Source organism: Megalobrama amblycephala, linkage group LG3, assembly GCF_018812025.1.
Source record: "Megalobrama amblycephala isolate DHTTF-2021 linkage group LG3, ASM1881202v1, whole genome shotgun sequence".
Taxonomy (NCBI): domain Eukaryota; kingdom Metazoa; phylum Chordata; class Actinopteri; order Cypriniformes; family Xenocyprididae; genus Megalobrama; species Megalobrama amblycephala.
Genome location: NC_063046.1, coordinates 5158802 through 5177279, shown reverse-complemented (window position 1 = coordinate 5177279; position 18478 = coordinate 5158802). Strand labels below are relative to the sequence as shown.

Sequence of the window (18478 nt, the reverse complement as noted above, 5' to 3'; positions counted from 1 at the left end):
AGGCAGTCTACAAAACAAGCTGATTGATGATGGAATTTTGCCAGATTACTCTGCCGTCAGTGCTGAGGAACAACCTGGGCTTGCAGCAGAAGCTGTGGCAAGTGAGGTTCTTCCTGGCCTGGCGACTGAGTCTCTGGGTGAGTCTATGTTAGCTGTCAAGTTGAAGGAGTTGGACCTCCTTATAAAGAAGCAGGAGTGTGAAGGTCAAAAGATCAGGCTTCGTGCTATAGAGGCACAGGCAGATAGGGATATTAAGATGCATCAGTTAGATTTGCGTGCTCAGGAATTAAATCAAAAACCGGTTCTCATGCCTCGCTCTAGATTACCCTCAGCGGTATCTCCTGTGACTTCACCTGCTGCTGTTGTGCCTCAAAGTGCTGCTTTGTCTTCTGTCATTTCACCTGCTGCTGTTGTACCTCAAAGTACTGATAATGCAACTTCTGAGCCTGATTTTGATGTTGGCAAAAGAATTCTGCTTCCAAATCTAAAAGTGTTGCACTCATACACTCCCTTTGAAGAAAATCATACAACCGCTCCTTCCTATCAGCCTTTCCTCCTGACTGGCTCAGCGTCTCACTCAGTTGATTCTGAGTGTAAACCTGTCGCCATTTTGAGAGACAATGGGTCAGTTCAGTCATTTATTTTAGAGGAGTTATTGCCCCGGTTTATTGAGACTTACTCCGGTACAGACATGCTTATACGTGGAATTGGAATGCAGTGTATAAACGTTCCTCTTCACAATGTGTACTCAGTGTGAACTTGTTACAGGTACTGTAAAACTTGGTGTACGTTCTCAGTTACCTGTCGAGGGGGTGGGTGTTATTCTGGGAAGTGACCTCGCAGGGGGCAAAGTTTTTCCCCGTCCAATTGTGGTCGCCCCAAATTGTATTGCCAACTGGTTACAGAGAGCAGGCATTGAAACTGGCTCACAAACATGCGTTATCTGGACACTTGGGTGTCACAAAAACCTTTTATTGGCCCAGATTAAAATCTGATGTATCTGACTTTTGTAGATCATGTCCTGTATGTCAATTGGCCAGAAAACCCAATAAAAAGATACCAGTCATACCTATGCAGCCAATACGGGTTATAAAAGAACCTTTTGAGCGCCGCCTTGTTGACTGTGTGGGACCAGTACCCAAATCCAAGTCAGGACACGAATATATTCTAACAATCATGTGTACCGCAACACGTTTCCCTCAGTCGATTCCTTTATGCTCGATTAAAGCCAAAGTCGTCATTAAGGAATTGGTGAAGTTCTGCACTACCTTCAATCTACCCCCAGTGTTGTACAAACTGACCAAGGGTCAAACTTTACATCCAAGGCATTCATACAGGCCCTTGTTGAGTTAGGGGTTAAACATCAGCTTTAAGATTTAATCAAACCCTTAAATCAATGTTGCGCTCCTATTGGCTATACAATGGGAAAGATTGGGCTGAGGGTCTTCTTTACCTTATGTTTGCTGCCCGTGAAGCAGAGCAAGAGAGTCTTGGGTTTAGTCCGGCTGATCTTGTTTTCGGCCACACTGTGCGTGGTCCTCTGAAGTTGTTAAGTGAACAATTATTAGCTAAAGACTTTCCGCCTGTGACCGTAATTGACTATGTTAGCACTATTCGTGAGCGATTGCATAAGGCCTGCAAACTTGCTAAAGAACATTTTGTTGCAGCTCAGTCAAAAATGAAGACCCATTACGATAAGAGAAGTGTGAATCGTAGTTTTCAACCAGGTGATAGTGTCCTTGTTTTCTCACCGATCCAGGATCTGTGTTTCAAGCTAAATTTTCGGGTCCATATGAAGTCAAAGAAAAGCTCAGTGACACCAATTATGTCATTGATACTCCTAACCACAGACGTAAGATCCATCTATGCCACATAAATATGTTGAAGCGGTTTATTGGGCATGGTGAGAAGCCTGCTTCCTCCTCTGTTTCACCTGTTGCTGTGGCTACTGCTAGTGTAATACCATAGGATGAACCAGTTGAAAAGGGTGCAGAAATCGCTGCTAAACGCCTTCAAAACTCTGCCATAGTGAATGACTTGCCGAGCTCTCTTGTACACCTGACAAGAGAACAGAGTGAACAGATTATTAGGTTGGTTCATGACTATCCCTCACTCGTTTCTGATGTGCCTGGCAGAACGACCATGTTAGACCATGACATTCATGTAGGTGAATCTCATCCAGTCAAGCAACATACTTACAGAGTAAACCCTAGGAAGCGTGAGAGAATGGGATCTGAGGTTGAGTACATGCTGCAGCATGGACTAGCATAGTCAGAGTCCATGGAGTTCGCCCTCCTATCGGCTCCTATCGCTTCTGTAATGATTATCGTAAGGGTTAACTCCTTAACAAAACCTGACTCCTTTCCTCTGCCTCGGCAGGAGGACTGTGTTGACAGAGTAGGCTCGGCCAAATATGTCACAAAATTGGACCTGTTAAAGGGTTATGGGCAAGTGCTCCTAGCTCCATGTGCATCTGAGATATCTGCATTTGTCATTCCTGAACACTTTCTACAATATTTTAGCTTTCGGCATGCAAAATGCACCTGTCACCTTCGAGCGTCTAATGCAGGTGGTCTTGACAGGAGTGCCGAATTGCAACGCATATCTAGATGATGTAGTAATCTATTAAAAAACCTGGGAAGATCACGTAAAGACTTTGGAGTTAGTGTTCAGCAGCCTGGCTGCTGCCTCCCTAACCTGGAATCTTGCCAAATGTGAGAAAAAGCTGTGGTAACCTATCTGGGAAAACAAGTTGGCCAGGGTTGTGTTAAGCCAGTTGAGGCCAAGGTTACTGCCATACTTGAGTTTCCTACACCCCGTAACAAGCGCGATCTACGCAGATTTTTAGGTATGAGTGGGTACTACCGGGGTTTTTGTTGTAATTTCTCTTCTGTTGTGTCACCACTTACTGACCTCCTCAGTACTACCAAGAGTGTTAAGTGGAGCACCGAGTGTGATAATGCCTTTAAGGCAGCAAAAGATCTCCTTTGCCATGCCCCAGTGTTGTCTACCCCTAATTTTTGACTCCAAATAGATGCCAGTGCTACCGGTGCTGGAGCAGTCCTGCTGCAGGAGGACTCCTGTGGTATCAACCACCTCATCTGCTACTTCTCAAAGAAGTTCTCAAAATGCCAACAACGCTACAGCATGATTGAGAAGGAGGCCCTCGCCTTGCTTCTAGCTCTCCAGCATTTCGAGGTTTATTTGGGAAGTAGCGCCATGCCTATCGATGTGTATACTGACCATAACCCACTGATCTTTCTCTCCCGCATGTCCAACTCCAATCAACGTTTGATGCGCTGGGCTCTAATTGTCCAGGAGTATAATCTTAACCTCAAGCACATCCGTGGTAAAGATAATGTGTTGGCGGATGCACTCTCCATAAAACCATTACTTACAGGTTTAAATTAGACTTGTGGACCCCACTGTATATAAAAAAATATATCTCTTCTCTCTCTGCCTCAAATCTGATATTAAAGCTATTCAAAAAAGAAAGAAAGAAAAAAGGCTACTCCCGGATAACTTAACTCTAACCATTAGGCCCCACATGTTATGACAATATTTTGAGAGTCTATACTTTGTTATTACACTTTTGGATTTCAGAAAGGTACATCTGCGAAGCTCTGGGCTCAGGCAGGTATGGTCTATGCAGTTGTTTTCATAGAGAGAAACAAGAAACATTATTAGTCTTATTATTTTAATCTATTGACAGCCCTAGTTTAATTATTTCAGCTGCTGTGAGAAAAGGCTTTAAATGATCCGCTACCAACAGCATCCTATATGCATAGTCTAGTTCCTTCCTTTCTGTTTACAGATGTGACGTAATGACACAAAGACGAACGGCTGCATGCTCGAATTTCCCACAGAAATCCACCGGTATAATCTTATTAGAAAACATTATTACAAGCTTACTGTTGTGTACTTGCTCAAAAATTGATTTTGGATCATTTTTAACCAAAAAACGTTACAGACTGCAGCTTTAACTAGCAGCACTAAATGCAATTGCAGTGTTTGATGATGTTCAGGACTTTTATTGATTTTTCCTTTTACATAAATCACCTCTCTGAGACCTGACAGCCAAAACAAACAAAAAAACAAACAACGTCATAGTATATCTAAGAATTTCAATTATATCAGAGTCAGGACACAGTTTGCTTTACAAATGAGCACCTTTTGCATCTGAAATGGGCCAACAGACCAACGCTAATCCACGTTTGCATAAGCGTCTTATATGATGGGACATTTTGTCCAATTTCACTTAAGCTCTTCAAGAGGGTTGACAGGAACGATGACGTCCCTTCAAAACAATGTCTAATGAGACTTTCATATAAAAAAAATGTGCAAATTTTTTTGTTTTTTAAATGTTTTCCAGTACTTTGAATTATATGTTACTGTATATGGAATGCTTGGCATTTCTATCCAGTGTGTTTTACTGCCTGATGAAGCCTTTTAGAATGTCGTTAAAATGCAACTAAAATTCAAGATATGAGGGCAAAATTGTAAGACTGATGCCAGAGTGCCTGGACCAAGAAAGGGCTACTCTTTGAGAAAACAAAGGAAATTAACATTTGAACTCTCTCTTGCAAAATAGCATCCCCACCCTAGACGCAATCACACTCCCACTGAGCAAATTACGTCCAAAAGACGTCTTTTTGAGGTCTTGTCTCAGGTTGAAAAGACGTCCACTGAGGGGCCAGAATGGAAGTTTTTATGACGTCTTTTTTTGACGTCTTCTGGACATCCGATATAGACGAACACGCAGAATCACCAAAGGAGAAAAATCACAATTTTTAAGCCACCATCGTGGAGATGAGTGTTTGCTTTAGTTGGGCTCTTGACCCTTGCCTTATTAATATTAGAGTTTGTTTGGGCAGTTAACTGAGTCATAACAGCCAGACAAGTAAAGAGACATGATCAGGTGTTGGTTATGTTTTCACATAACCATTATTTGACCTGAACTCATGAAGAGCCCAATCTCTGAGTTAGATTTACATTATTGATTACAGCAGCACTGTGATTCTACAGCAGAAGATCAGCTTTTACAATATGATTCAAATGATTTCAGAAAAGGTGTGTTGAACAAAAAAAAAAAGTATTCATTTTAGGCACACACAGACATCAAGAATCAGCCCGTGAATCTCAACAGTGGTGACCATCAAAAAGCATGTTGCAGTGCATTCTGGGAGCCACCAATCAAAATTCATCCATGGCTCCCATCATGCATTGCTGCATGAATAAATTATGAGCTTAATTGTCTTAGTAATTTCCTTTATTCTCATATTTTATTTTGTTCTGTTTATGCGACTTTTTAGTAGCTTGTTTTCTAATGTTCAGAGTTGATCTGTTGATCAGAATATGTTGCTTGTCACCGTCATTGAGATCCACAGGCTGATTCTTGATGTCTGTGTGTGCCTAAGAGAAAGATTTTTTTATCATGTGAAATCCTTTATATTATATTGATAAAGCTGATCTTCTGCTGTAGAAACACAGTGCTGCTGTAATCAATAATGTAAATCTAACTCAGAGATTGAGCTCTAAATGAGTTCAGTGATTCAGATCAAATAATGATTATGTGAAAACATAACCAACACCTGATCATGTCTCTTTACTTGTCTGGCTGTTATGACTCAGTTAACTGCCCAAATAAACTCTAATATTAAAAAGGCAAGGGTCAAGAGCCCAACTAAAGCAAACACTCATCTACACGATGGTGGCTTAAAAATTGTGATTTTTCTCCTTTGGTGATTCTGTGTGTTCGTCTATATCGGATGTCCAGAAGACGTCAAAAAAAGACGTCATAAAAACTTTCATTCTGGCCCCTCAGTGGACGTCTTTTCAACCTGAGACAAGACCTCAAAAAGACGTCTTCTGGACGTAATTTGCTCAGTGGGCTGAGTCAATCACACCTCAGCATTTGCCTAAATCTACATTTCACTTCCTTCACCCTCTTCCCCCATCTCTTCTCTCTACATGCAGAGATGACCTAAAGTTCACCCAAAATCTATCTGGTTTAACGTGAACAATCATCAAAGAATGCTATACAATGTTTGGTATCATTTGAAATGTCTCAGTGCAACTGGTACAATGGTCTCATCTACATGGAAGTAAACCAAAGGTATTAAAGGTTTTAAAAGAGTTTAGGGATACTTTGGTTGCTACCATGGGTGTGCCTCTTTCCCAGGGTCTTTCATCTAAATTACCTCCTGTTCCACAGCAAGGTGCAAACCCCTGAGGTCTGTGACCCTAGTCAATGCAAATTCTGATTGTAAGTTCATGCCTCACATTGGGGGATGTTTTGTCTTGGTCTGAGTATTTAAAGAAATGTTGCAAAAGGCTCAGGGAGCTTCTGTATTCAGACGTGCCCTCATTGCTGAGTGTCTAGGACACTCAGTAGTGTGTATTTTCCTAATGTCAGGTATGCATCTTACTCTATTTCTGAGCATTTGATGTTTGGTATTGATCACCTTTGAATTGATTATGTAATTGGCATGATACATTTACCTGACTAATAAATTGTCATATTTGATTTATTCTGACTTACTCTGAAATTATTGACTTCAGTAGATTACGATGTATCCATTGTTACCGCAAATTTGCGTCAGGTTAGTAACGGACTAAAGTCCAGTTGAGTGGAGCATAGGGCACACTAACTGTGGTTTTAGAGCTCTGACTAACACTTGGCACTAGTTCAAGTGTACTTAGACTGTAAAGGCTAAAATGGAATTTCCGTTTAGGACAACTAATCGACCAACCTAAATAGGGTGAGCCTTACCTCTGTTTATTGTAATGTTACTCTAGCTAAGTGTACATGGGAAACTATGGCATAACCAAACCAAAGCTACTATAAGAGAAGTAATATTGGTCGGCTTAACTGTAGTAGTGGTTGTGACCTCTGACTAGAGTTAGTGTTACTTTAATTCAAGTGTATACAGTTCTATGGGGACTAAACCAAATACTTTTAGAGAAAGCAAGCATGAGAGCGGCACTCTATTAGTATAGTCAATTACCTCTGTCTAGTGACCAAGACTGGCGAGTTTGTGATTGTGGGCCCGCATATTAATGAATGGCCAGTGTGAGGACCCTGTGCAACACTGAGAACTGAATGAACGAGTACAGTAAGAGTAAAGAGTTAAATAGAATATTCAAATGTAAAGCCAAATTATTATACAAATGACCAATAATCAATTGACATTCTAAACTAAATTCGAGGTCATAATAACATGGAGTATTCTACTCATATTCTTACATCAAGTAGGATTGAAATAAAGACCATAATCATCCTCTCTTATTTTAATTGATCTTTGTATCTGGTTGTAGTCCTGCTGAGAAGAGAGATGTGGATGTTTGGATTCCTGTTTTCACTTCTCGGTAAGGATCTCTCACATCTCTTGTACTGAATAATAGCTGATGTTTACTCTGAAAAATATGTCTTCTCTCAAATGCACAACTAACAGAGTGCTAACCACTTGCACATAACTATTTAAATGCTGTTTTATGGGTGATTAAAAGTGTATGTCACAATTACACTCCATATAACACAACTGATTCACTGTTTTCTGATTTCAGAGTTGGTTGCACCACTATTGTTTTAATATGTCGAATAAGAAATATATGTAAAATTATATATTTAAAAAAATCTAAAAATGCCTTCATTTAAAGGGTTAAACAGCTTGTAAACTAGAAGAAAAAAATGTAAATACATAGAAGTTTTATGCAATCATTTAAGACATTTCTCCTTATATAGAACCTTTTTGGCTTATAATGTGTGATGATTCAAGTCATTCGAGATGCTAAATGAATCACGTCTGCTGTTATGAATTTTTATGTAGCATAATTTCCCAAAGCTAAAGTCTGTTTTTGCTTCAAATGTTTAAAAGTATCTAATTTAAATAATAATAAAAAAAAAAAACTGCTCATGCTGCATGTATGTAGCATCTTTGTTGGGATCATGATTAAAATGCAGTGGATGCCTCTAATTTTAAACTGCTAGATAGTTCAGCCTGTAATTGAGCAAATAAACATCTTGTTCATGTACTCATATGAAGAGATTTATTTTATTTGTATTATTCATGTATTTATTTATTTGATTTAGGATTTGTTTTAAAATTTAAATTTAGTTTTGTTATAAAGATATTTCAATTTCACAAAAAAAAATATGCAGCATTTTGAGAAATAATAAAAATACATGTTCTCATATAAAAAAAAAAATCACGAGAAAATCTCATCATGAAACAAGTATCATGAATTGTATCAAATCGTGATGTGGGAGAATCGTTACATCGTTAGATGCAACTAAAGGAACAAAAGAGACATCTCAAAACCAACTGAATCAATCACATCATTACAAGCAAACATTACATGATAATCAGAAAAAAATACAAAGGCTATGTACTTTACATCTTTCTTTCTGATGCACATCGATGTATGTGTTTTCCTTCCTCTTTTTGACAGATGTGCTGTAATTCAGAGTATGCCATCAGTGGTTTCTTACAGATACTCATTTCCTCGTTATGTGAACGTGATCATTCCTGGAGACAAGAAGATTCTTACACTGTGTGAGGTGGAAGTCTATGGGAGTTTGCCAGGTAATTCAGTATTAGGAGTGGACGATATGACCAAAATCTTATATCACAATATGGGTACCATTCAAATTTCAAAACTCTCATCACCAATGTCAATATCACAAAAAAAAAAAAAAAAAAAAATGCTAGAAAAAACTCTCAAGCTTACTGAAGACAAGTAAACAGTCAGTGATAAATTAAGAACAAATAAATTATAAGCAATAGAACACAAAACCTACAATAGAACAAAGACAGAAATGAAATAGACCTACCTGAATAACTTCAAGCACTAAAGAAACACTACATAAATTACAAGTAATTAAATGTATAAAAAAACCCCACTAAATTAAATTACATAAAATAAATTTATTCTTATTAAAGTTACAGTAGTGATTCAGTCAGGAGGAGTGAGTGATTTTCTCTTTGTCTTTTGTTGATTGATTAACATTATGACATAGACAGCAGCAGGAATATTAGGATGCTGTCACTTTATGACCGAATGCACTGATCTAATATTCTGATACATAGGCACTTTCTTTCTCAACTTAAAGCAGGGCTCCAGACTGTGAGTAAAGGTTTGCATTTTGCGACCAATTTTCCTGCCGGTACAAGCAAAATTTTGAGCTGGAGCTAGTAGAGCTACCCACAAGCTGATCTTGATCACGAGACACTGTTACTACACAGCGCTGGGATAGTCTCCGTTATGAACCGTATATATCAGATCAAACAGCGCTGATGTGGAAACCAGGAGAAACATTGTGCCATGAATTAAAAAGTTCACAGATTAACAACATTCGCCATGGATTTAATGTAGCTGTAACCATGGACATTTGGCAGGAATAGTAAAATGCTTTAAAGTACTTCACACATCTTTTTCCAACACTTCAAAACTCTAATATTATAATATTTAAATGTTATTTTTAATGTGACGACCAAAACATTATTTGTTCATCCTTCACAGATTATCCCCATTTATAAAACTAAAAAATTCAAGATGTAGGAAAACTCACACTTATTAAAAAAAAAAAAAAAAGCATTAAATTACCATTGTAACCAATAGGTGTCTGCCATTTCCACTCCCTAATATATATTTTCAACCATTTTGCTTTTGAATTATTATTTAGACATTATGAATAATAATGATGCCCTCAAATGTAATCTGGAGCCTTGTGAACTTAAAATATAACTGCAATCAAGGCATTTGTCAGTGATACAGTCAAAATGGGGAGGAAATGTGAATAACTGCGCTGCAGGTCGAATTAAGGTGTTCCCCTAAATTTTTGGCTTGCGCTCCTAAAATTTTCAGGAAGGGGCTACAGAGCTCCTAGTAAAAACAAGTTAGTCTGGAGTCCTATAAAGGGTTAGTAATCAATTGTAAACCTTCATTTTGTTCCAAACCCATAAGACCTTTGTTCATCTTCAGAACACAAATTAAGATATTTTTGATGAAATCTTTACCGGTTGACAAATTTCTACAGGTTAATTGTGCCTACAGGTATATCGCCCACCCCCATTCAGTATGCATAGAAATAAATAATACATAAATACACACATGCATATTAGGACTGGGTTAAAAATACGGATTTCTCGATTTTAATTGATTCTCATTTTGATCAACCGATACTGATTCTTAATCCAAAGAATCAATCTTTTAATCTATGCTGTTTTCTATGGAAGGCTGTTTCTGACCTCCTAGGAAAATCATGCTCTAGTGAATCATAATTATGAGATAAAAGTCGAAATTATGACATATTAAGTCATAATTATGAGATAAAATGGCAAAATTGACATACTAAGTCATAATGAGATTAATTGAAATCCAATCGAGCAAAGGGTCTGAATACTTAGGACCATGTGATATTTCAGTTTTTCTTTTTAAATAAATCTGCAAAAATGTCAACAATTCTGTGTTTTTAAATTTAAGGGGGTCTGAATACTTTCCGTTCCCACTGTATGTATGTATATATATATATATATATATATATATAAATTATATTGGTTTAGACATCATTATTTGAGTCTTAACCTCTTCCACTCTGAGGCATATTTTAGAATTCCGCCTGAATTTGACATACCAAAGTTTAAATGTTCACCCTTCACACATACAGTGAGAGAAATGTAAAATTTTGGTGTCATTGTAAAGAAAAACCCTCAAAATAACAAAATCAGACTGTAATACTTCAGAAATAACATTGTATGCATTTAAAATACTGTAATAAGCACTTAAAAAATACGCGATTTTAGTTTTTTTTGTTCAAAATCCTGTTTTTGAAAATCTGTAAATCAGGTTCTGTTTGCTCTAGGGACCTGCTGATTGTTTTCTTGGATTCCACTGTGTGACAGTTTGTACCAGAAAAAAATATTTTTTATCTATCATCTTCTAAACAGAAGTTATTGAAATGTAACTGAAGGGAGGCAAAATGATATTTTAGCGTATACAAGTGTCCTTTGGATTGTCCTTTGCAAAAACAGGTTTTACAGACTGCATTACCCCAAAAATCCTATTTTTATTATATGGTATAGCACTTTATTTTATTATTTATTGATTTTCTTCATTTTCATCTTTGTCTCTGAGATGCAAAACAAGTATTATGCTAAATGGCATAAAAGAATGAGATTTTGTTTAGCGTTTTATACGTTTTATTCTCCTTTCAGGTGACACAAGACAATATAACATATAAAATAAAATGTATGTGGTCTTTAACAATGTAAAACATGATCTACAACCTCCACATTTATATCATTCTGTGCATCACTATAATATTTTGTCCCTCGTGTTGAGAGCATCACCTTCCTCTGGCCTGTCTTGGAGATGTGAGGGTGAGGACCATCTGTGCCGGTGGTCCAGGATCTCATGCAGCATCTGAAACAAAAAATAAAAGTTGTTAGTTAGTTGTTTACAATATAAAATACATATATTTCACGATTTCAAAATGGAGATTTTCTCAAATGACGATTTTATTGAAGTCTACATACTTATATACTAATATGTACGCATACTTATACGCAGTTTCGTCAAATATTTTGTCAAATGTAATAGTTTATTGGCTTAGTTGCTGTGCTTTCCCATTTCAAAATAATAATTTTATCTTTAAATAAGCATTAGCATTGTAAATGCAGGAATATATGAGCTTACCAGTCAAGCGCAGGGTCCTCTCGTCTCCCTCTAGAAAAGCGAGCTGTCATTTTCGCCGAATCATAACACAGCGTCGCATGTCAATGCCTCATCTCTTTCAAGTACTTCAAAATCGCTTCTATTGGTGCCATTGGTGCTTTTCCCTCTCCATATGCCATTTTAGAAGTCAAAACAATGCACAAACTATGAAAACACATGCAAATCTTCCATCAAACAGCTCCTCTCATCACTCACGACACGATCACACGCCCACCACGTGGAACTGAAGCGCGTTTGTGTGTGAAAAGCAAGCGGCAACCTCCCACTTTCTCTCGTGAAGCCAATACGGAAGTAACTTAAACTGCGATTCATCGACTGGCCGCTAGGGACAGGCTCCAAAAGAGAGCAGAATCTCATAGAGTCCCATGTTAAATTGGCCAAGTTTATAGCAGAAAAAAACATGTTTACAAGTTGGTTCAAATTGTGGTTTTGGTCTATACTGCTATTTTTGCCCTTCATGACAACTCTGAGGGGGGTGAATTTTTTTATAACTTATCCGTTTAAATTATATTAAGCCTTAAAGTTCTGCATAATTAAGGGCGTGGTCACTTGAGTGACAGGTAGATTGCGCTGCTGTCTGTGAGCCGTCATGTTACCTCAGCTGCCGCTGAATTTGGCATCTCAGCCGTATTTGTGCTCGATTATTTTATACAATTATAAAATATGGCTTGCTGCATAATATTCGAGACTGATGTGTGTCTGTGTAGATGTGCTCGCATGGGGAAGAGACACAGAACACACGTTGGATCGTGGCATTGGCTGAAAGTTTTGGTTGTGAGATTTACTACAATGACAATGGCGGGAGGATATCAAAATCCGACAGCACTGCTTGGATATTATAACTAAAACTGCTGCACTATTTTGAAAAAAATATACTTTGGACACAGGCACATTTTGTTAGATACGATCGTATACAGTTTTACAACATAAACGCTGCTCAGATTGCATTATTTCTTGAAGAACGATGACAGAGAGCAGATCATTCAGAAGAAATGTGACGTTTTTTTGTTTTGCAATGGACACTCATATTTTACCCAAGTGCCACAGATTGGATTCATCTTGCGATCTCTATTTCATTATAAAGGTATGACGTCCCATTTGATTTTCCATGTTGTTATTTGCACAACCAACACTACTGAACGAGGCCGCTGGAGCGATTGCGCAACACCGTAGATTGACAGTAAACCTTTAGAACGTTCTGATGATAAAACTTATCTTCATTAATATTTTAGATCGTATCTAAGATAGATAGATAGCTCCTTTGCTGCTAACATGGTAACGTCGAGCTAGGCAGGCGTGGTTTCAGCAACCAGTCACATCAGCTCAAACCACCTCCCCGCCTCTTTGCCCATTTTCAGTTATCCGGGAGTGACGTGCGGTGACGCGCAGCTAAGATGGCCGCGGCCTCATTTACGCGTCAAAACTGCTGTTCAGAACTCTATGGGTGACGTCACGGACGCTACGTCCATATTTTTTTACAGTCTATGGTTTCGGATAACCGCGACATAACAGTGGATTATTTACCAATAAAAGCTCACAGAAAAGTGAAAGTAGGCTCATTTGAAAGAAAACATCATAAGGTAAAAGATGATATAGAGTTTGTGGTTGATTTTATCTTAGAGAAGCATTGATCGGGGTAGAAATGTGACGTTTGTGTTTGTGTTTTCCCACATTTATCATATTTATTATGCGATTCTTTTGAAGATCGTTCAAATGATGTTGTTAAAACAATAAAATAAACTATGTAGCCAAATTCCTGAGAATGAGAGCTTTCTTCTGATATATGACATGTCTGTTTTATGAAATATGCGAAAAATTCATATTCATATTTATATTTCTTCATCGTAGTCAAGGGGAGGGGCGTTTTTGGCATGATTGTATATTTAAGCTTTATCTTACTAATTTGTGTAACATAAACACAGAAGTCATTATATTCTTTGTAAAGATTAGATTCTAAGCTTTCAAATGGTACCATATATGGGTTGATAGTATCTCCAGAAATCTTAAAACAAAATAAGTGAAAATATTATGACGTCGTTTCGGCCCGCCCACGGGCTGGCAGAGTGGAAGAGGTTTTAATATGCTTTATTTACAGGTCAGTGTCAAATAATCCAATAGCCTGGATCCACAAATTGTCTTGAGGAGGAAACAGTTGATGCTGCATGAAAAAAAGTGAAAAGTAGTGAAAGGAAAAACTGTTTTTCATGTTATAAGAAGTCAGATTCCCATGCACATTCTCTATGAAAAACTTCATGTTATGAATTTAAATGATTAGTCTAGATCACTCTCACTCTCTCAAAAACTTATCACAAACACCACAGTGTGGCGCTATGTAACCCATGACTGTTTCTCTGTTCATTAAAAATGAAGTGTGTAATATCAGAATGTGTGTAATATCCTTTTATGGTGGCTTGCTGCTCTTTTTGCATAAAAACAGTGAAAACACCTCACACAAACTTCCATACAATGAATATGATAGCGATTTTCATTGCAAAACATTACAAATAAAAAAAGAGGGGGGTGTAGCAAATTAGCTCAAAAGAAATATAAATAATTAATCATAACTTGTTATTATTCATTATAAATATATGAAACAGTTAATCAAATTAACTTAATGTAGCTGAATTAATATTACAATCAATCAACCTGTTCGGCCAGCGAACGCTCAGTATTGATCGTCTATCAACTTTTCAAAAAGGATATTTTTGCACGGCCACAGAAAAATATCACTTTCTTAGCATGTAGCTGTGGTCGTAATCGTTATCAGGGTCATTGGTTTTATAAGCAGATCTGAATCAACTTGCAAGAGTGTGCACACAAGTTTTATTTAACTAAACTAACAAACATACAATTCACGTACAATTCTATAATGTACTTAAAGTGCTCTATTTTCGTGCACTAATTTCATACTTAATATACTAAAAATTGTTCTTTAGTACTTCTTAAAGGGGTGGTTCAGTGGTTTTTTCCTAGGCTTGATTGTGTTTTTGGGGCGCAGTTTAACTGGTAGATTTCTTGATGTATTTACAATGTTCGGCCTCTTTAAGCACTTCTGTTGCCGTTTAAGCTAGTAAAACAACTGACAAGCATACTGAGGCATATCCTCCTAATTAATAATTGTAATAATATTTACTGTGCTTTCTACAAGACACTTTATTTTAACTATGAGTTCAGAAGAAAAGTTAAATCTTTAGATGTGAGATTTTAGCTGACAAGTTTCTGAAGTGTTGATTTGACACGTTTTATACTGCTTTTTTGATCAACTTCTTTCAAAAACATTAAAAAAAAAACTTACAGACCCCAAACCTTTGTACAGTAGTGTATGAATAAAAAATAACACCTCTAGAAATGGTGCTCCATTCATTCGTCTGTTCTTTCTTTCAGTTTACAATTAATGTTGCAATGTTCACTTTTTTAATGCAATAAAAAAAAAATGTGTGATAATAAAAATAGTAAAAATGCTTTGCATTTGGAGCTGAACTTACATACTAAAGCATTTATACCTAATTTTATTAAATTAGGAGACTCGCATAAGAGTTTATTTCTTGGTTTATAATGACAGCTGTCAACTCCTCATTGGTCTAGAGACAAAGTTAAGTGAGAATGAGAGACAAAACTGTGTTTGATTCAATCAGTACAGACAACAGACGAAATTAAACCTTAAATCTGCAGCGTTAAACTAGCAGCACTAAATGCAATTGCACTGTTTGATGATGTTCAGGACTTTAACTGACTTTTCCTACATTCCTACCTACATACATTTCCTAAATCACCTGCCTGAGGCCTAACAACCCCAACGCCCAAAACAAACAAACAAAAGGGACCAATGATGTCATAATGCATCTAAGAATTTTGTCAATTATATCAGAGTCACGACACGGTTTGCTTTACAAATGAGCACCTTTTGCATCTGAAATGGGCCAATTGATCAATGCTTCCACGTTTGCATATGCATTCTGTATGGTGGGACTTTTTGTTATGTCCAGTTTCACTTAAGCTCTTCAAGAGGGTTGACAAGAACGATGAAGCCCCTTTAAAATGCTGTCTAATGAGACTTTCATGTAAAAAAAAAACATTAATCTACTAAAATTGTTGTTTTGTAGACATTTTCCATTACTTTTTACTGTATATGGAATTTGGCAATGGATCACAACAATGCAGTGAAATATTTAAACTCAGGCGGGCGATTTAATGCTTTAATTTAGTGTAATTATGGAAACAATAATGTTAAAATTATGAATGCTTTTACTGCATACCACCTCACCAAGACCTCTAAGTCATCTTACACTGCTTGCAGTTTAGTTACAAACATGATGTACAGCATCAGTTGTCTGCAGGATGAAGCCTATTAGAAAGCAGCTAAAATGCCACTAAATGCCACTTCCTTCAGAAGCTGGTGTTTGGGAACTCAATCGCGCTAGGCTTCTGTGACGGGATTAAACCAAATCATTCTGATGACAGACTTTGGCTCAGGCATTTCAGAACCACCAAACCAACATTTGAGATGCTGTGATGCGATTGGTCTGCTGGATAGTGATCCAATCACAGTCTCAAGTTTTTAGTTGCGCATCGAGGAGTTTATTCGATCATAGTTTATGCCCATGTCTTCTTCTTAGATAACAAATGTATCCGCTTTAATTGAGCACATATTTTGGAGATTTCTAGAATTTTTGGCATTTCCATCCAGGCTATTTTATGCAATATCCGAAAACTGACATTAAAATAAGTGGATGAAAACATAGCTAATGAAAATAGTTCCAAACAAAGCCACTTCAGAACTGTTGTGCGTCACCAAGCAACACACAGCAATGTTTCATTACTGAACGAATTCACGGGTTTTAACAAATCGAGCAAGCCATTAATTCAATGATCTGTTAATAAAGACGGCCACTTGCTTCGTTCCTGAATGAATCAGCTATTTGAATGAATCAGTTGAATGAATGATTCAATGACTCACTCATTAAGGCAGTGACTTGCAGCCACCTACTGGCGGTTTTAGTTTCATATTTAGCGTATCATTTTCATTATTCATTCATATTCATGCCACCTCTGAGTTGCATTAAACCGTCTGTGTAAATATACCTAAATGCCACTTCAGATGCAACTTCGGGGGAAAAAAATGTTATGGCCAAATTTTAGTCTTTCATTTCTAGCCAAAATTGATGTGAGATTAATTTTAAATAATCGGCACATCATGTAATGAATTTGATTAATAACTGTAATCGCTTGACAGCCCTAATTTAAATGTCATAAACTGTAAACAAAACACACCAATTACTAATCAAAGCAGCGATGATTTAAGGGGGCGGAGTTTAGGGTTGATAAGAGAAAAATAGTGAAGGGTGGAGACAGTTGAAGAGAAAAGTCATCAAGAAGAACATCATCTCTAACCAATTAAGTCAACAAGACACTAAAAAGAGTAAATTAAAGGTGGGTCATGTTTTTTTCTACTTCAAGTAGGATTGAAATAAAGACCAGTAATCATCTTCTCTTATTTTAACTGATCTTTGTATCTGGTTGTAGTCCTGCTGAAAAGAGAGATGTGGATGTTTGGATTCCTGCTTTCACTTCTCGGTAAGGATCTTTCACATCTCTTGTACTAAATAGCTGTTTTTTACTTAAAAAAAAAAAAAAAAGTCTCATCTCAAATGCACAACTGACAAGGGGTTTGGTCTAGAGTGCTGTTGTATGAGTGATTAAAAGTGTATGTCAGAATGACACTCCATATAACGCACATTGACTTTCTGATTTCTGATTTCAGAGTTGGTTGCACCATTATTGTTTTAATATGTTAATGCATCTCTTTTACAAATAAGGGTTTAAGCAAATGATTCCTTTGCATTAGTTGATGGATAACCTTAAATGCATAACATGAATATGGACATTTTAAAACTAGACAGATGCACAAAATGTGCATTTGTTCAGAAATTGTATATACAAGTCTGCCATTTGTTCACTGAATAAAAAGAGTCCAGATATGTTAAAACTAGTGTACAGTCAGTCATTAAAATAGGATTATATGACCCTGTTGCCAATTAAAATATCAAAAACTTATGATAGATGATACTTATATGGCACAGAGTCATGGGTGAAAATGGAATTTCACCATTTTATTTGACAGAAACTGTCATCAGATACTCAAAGGTCTTCACTATCCACCAAATTAAAAGTTTGGTTTAACTTTGGTTCAGAAATATATTACTATTATTTAGTAAAATGTACTTTGCAAAGTAACAATAATAACATTGATTTCAAATAATAACAATTGTTACTTTTATTATTGAGAAATACAAAATTAAAAGCTTTTTGAATCCACGTTTTTTTCTTCATTCTTATATTTTAATTTGATTATATATTACAGTCCAATTTATTATACGTGCAGTATTTAAATAAACAAATAAACAGAATACCCACATGGAAAGAACCTATATGTGGATATATGCGCATATATGAAACCTATATGCAGTGTATATGTACATATATGCTGCATATATGTGTATATATGCCACATATAGGCAAAATTGAGGTGCATATATGTGCATATACAGGAAATATAGGTCTCCTGTATTGCTTCTTCATATCCATATATATGCCCTATACATACAAGATATGTCTTCTATATAGCTAATGGCAGGATCTGGTCATTTTGTAGCTCTTATCTCATTTTTGACTGTCATACATGATGCCTAGCTCATATTTTCTATTATCAAGGCAAAAACTAAGAATTAACGAAAAAAAATAT

General features: G+C 36.7%; 1 long non-coding RNA gene across 1 annotated transcript; it reads right to left on the bottom strand.

Annotated features, from left to right (window-relative positions):
* Nucleotides 1-11183: 11183 nt before the first annotated feature.
* LOC125264337 lies at nt 11184-11956 on the bottom strand. Its single transcript, XR_007184070.1, has 2 exons — nt 11698-11956; nt 11184-11424 (listed from the first exon to the last, which is right to left on the bottom strand). It is a non-coding gene; the product is annotated as an uncharacterized LOC125264337 (long non-coding RNA).
* Between the last annotated feature and the right edge of the window lie 6522 nt (nt 11957-18478).